Source organism: Salvelinus sp. IW2-2015, unplaced genomic scaffold (genome assembly GCF_002910315.2).
Source record: "Salvelinus sp. IW2-2015 unplaced genomic scaffold, ASM291031v2 Un_scaffold2937, whole genome shotgun sequence".
NCBI lineage: Eukaryota > Metazoa > Chordata > Actinopteri > Salmoniformes > Salmonidae > Salvelinus > Salvelinus sp. IW2-2015.
Window position 1 is genome coordinate 64,992 of NW_019944232.1, and position 3,276 is coordinate 68,267.

The 3,276-nt window shown below is 36.4% G+C and overlaps 1 protein-coding gene across 1 annotated transcript in view; it reads right to left on the reverse strand.

Annotated features, from left to right (window-relative positions):
• The window catches only part of LOC112075012 (protein GREB1-like), a 51,430-nt gene extending 49,254 nt beyond the window's left edge, over positions 1-2,176 (reverse strand). The window contains exon 1 of the mRNA XM_070440739.1: positions 2,059-2,176. The gene's annotated coding sequence lies outside the window, so the exon portion shown is untranslated. The remainder of the gene's footprint in view (positions 1-2,058) is intronic.
• Positions 2,177-3,276: the final 1,100 nt, after the last annotated feature.

Genomic DNA, 3,276 nt, shown 5'->3' on the forward strand with positions numbered 1-3,276 from the left:
ACTCATCTCCTTAATCACTGTAAACTATTATATAGACCTCATCTCCTGTGTTACTGTATTTAGATATCTTACAGAAATATTATATTAGACCTCATCTTCTGTCTACTGTAACATTATATTTAGCACATCCTGTCTTATTATTACTCATCATTGTTCCTGTAAATATGTAATTAACCCATCTCATTGTCACTGTAAATATTATATTAGAACCTCATCTCCTTGTTACTGTAAATATTTATAATACCTTATCCCTTGTTACTGTAAATTTTATATAACCTCATCTCCTTGTACTGTAAATATTCTAATGTAGTCCCCATCTCCTTGTTACTGTAAATATTATATTAGACCTCATCTCCTTGTACTGTAAATATTCTAATGTAGTCCTCATCTCCTTGTTACTGTAAATATTCTAATTTACACCTCATATCTTGTCAGTGAAATATTCTAATGTAGTCCTCCTCTCCTTGTTACTGCAAATATTATATTAGACCTCATCTCCTGTTACTGTAAATATATATTTAGACCTCATTCCTTGTTACTGTAATTATATTATTAGACTCATCTCCTTGTCACAGTAAAAATATATTAGACCTCATCTCCGTTCCTGTAAATATTATATTAGACCTCATCTCCTTATCACTGTAAATATTATATTAGACCTCATCTCCTTGTTACTGTAAAATTATATTAGACCTCATCTCCTTATCACTGTAAATATTATATTAGACCTCATCTCCTTGTTTACTGCAAAATTATATTAACCTCATCTCCTTATCACTGTAAATATTATATTAGACCTCATCTCCTTGTCACTGTAAATATCAATGTAGTCCTCATCTCCTTGTTACTGTAAATATTATATTAGACCTCATCTCCTTGTCACTGTAAATATTATATTAGACCTCATCTCATTGTCACTGTAATATTCTAATGTAGTTCCTCATCTCCTTGTTGCTGTAAATATATATTAGACCTCATCTCCATTGTCACTGTAAAATATTCTAATGTAGTCCTCATCTCCTTGTTGCTGTAAATATTATATTAGACCTCATCTCCTTGTTACTGTAAATTATATTAGACCTATCTCCTTGTCACTGTAAATATTATATTAGACCTCATTCCTTGTTACTAGTAAATGATTATATTAGACCTCATCTCCTTGTACTGTAAATATTATATCTATACACTCCTCTCGCTTGTCACTGTACAATATTACACACACACACACACACACACACACACACACACACACACACACACACACACACACACACACACACACACACACACACACACAAACACACACTATAAAATAGTGACGATATCCTACTAGCAGGATTCAGAAGGTAAATGTGCAACATAGGCTATCAGACATGCATTTCAATCATTTCTGCTTACTTATTTTACTTGCTTCCTAATTCGTAGGTCTACTTGCTAATCAAGTAACATAAGTAAGGATCAGATATTCAACTCCTCATCACTGTGGAGATTATTGTAGGCTACAATCCTAAAAACACCTCTGAATTTTACTCATAAAAAAAGAAACTCAAGGCTCAAAACATTGAAACTCAAAACATTAACACTCAAAACATTCAAACTGAAAACATTGAAACACAAAACATTGAAACTCAAAACGGTGAAATTCAAAACATTAAAGTACCATATGGAAGTGTCAATATATACTTCTGTAAATCTCACATTATATTCTCTATGGAACACGTGTAGGCTAGTTGTGCGTCTTGTTATACTTTTTGAATATAATTTAAATGGGCTGTTAAATGTAATAGCTGTAACGTCAGATTTCAAATAACCTATTATGTCCCCTAATGTTTATTGTCGGTTCTTCAGACCGAAACTCTTGGTACATTGTAACAACATGTTACAACAACGTAACAACACTATCCTAATACATGACTTATGCAGATCAGACAAAGCCACGCAGCAAGCTGTGTCCGAAGGGTCCCTCCATAATATTGGCAGCCACAAACGTCAGAGAACACTCACATTTGCAACTCGATGTGCCTCAGACACACAAATAAAAAAATAAAGTCAACTTACCTGCAAATCAAACTGATAATGCCGATAAAAATCCAATAGCGACTTGTTAAATTATTAGGTCCATATCTCCGCGAGTAGACGTGTGGTCATCCGGTCAGTGCAGAGTGGAAGAACTGGGTGACTTGGACTGACACTCGTGTAATCCCCTGATCCCCTGGAGCAGGGATGGGCAATTTTGATGGGGGTGGGTGCCACAAAAAACCTGAACTCCTCATAGGGGGCCGCAGTAGCTCGCGGGTCTGCATACCCACATCCGTAACACATTCCTTCATTTTTTAAGTTTTAGAGTTAATTTCGTGCAATTCTTCAGTTTTAAAGCAAGCTTGCTGCAATTTTACACATTTGCCATGGGGGAGAGAGAATAATTGTGCAATTGTCATTTTATGCAATTCATCTCATTGTGCCGAGAGGAAAATTAGCTGTTTTAGAGCTAATTTCCTGCAATTCTACACATTGTGCCATAGGGTGGAGAGCATTAGCTTGTTGTCGAATATCTCATATATAAAAATAGGCTACACGTTGGTCAACTAGCACCCGTAAGATAACTTATAACATAGGCGTACACGGTTAACAGTCCTATACTGTAACTTAGTAACCTAATGGTGCGTTGGGTTCGTAGTGTAGTTTCGCGTGCCATGCTTACATTGACCGATAAAAACGTATTGGAACTTCGAAGTCATCCTCATAACTTTTTAAACATGAAGGAGGTTCTGTCTCCATGCGATGCGCTGTCGCCATCTTCTGGATGTCCAGTGGAACTACGGCACCCTCTCATACAGGTAGGGCTTCAGTAGAGCATATAGCGCATGACGTGTGCTGCAATCAAATATCTTTTTCTATTTAATAAAGACCAATCAAATGAAATAAAACAGCATGATGAAAAGTGTTGAAAAATCCCCCCCCCCCCATTTTCATTCTAAACAGAAATGAAAGACTCTGGCCTGATGCATAGTCAAGTAGTCTACAAGGTAGGCCTACTAGCTTAATTGTTTGCACGTTTCTCTCTTCTCTCTCTCTCTCTCTCTCTCTTCTCTCTCTCTTGTCTCTCTCTTCTCTCTTCCTCTCTCTCTCTCTTCTCTCCTGCTTGTCTGTCTGTCTGTCTGTCTGTCTGTCTGTCTGTCTGTCTGTATGTCTGTCTCAATTTAATTCAACTCAATTCAATCTGTCTGTCTGTATGTCTGTCTCAATTTAATTCAACTCAATTCAAATGCCTTTATT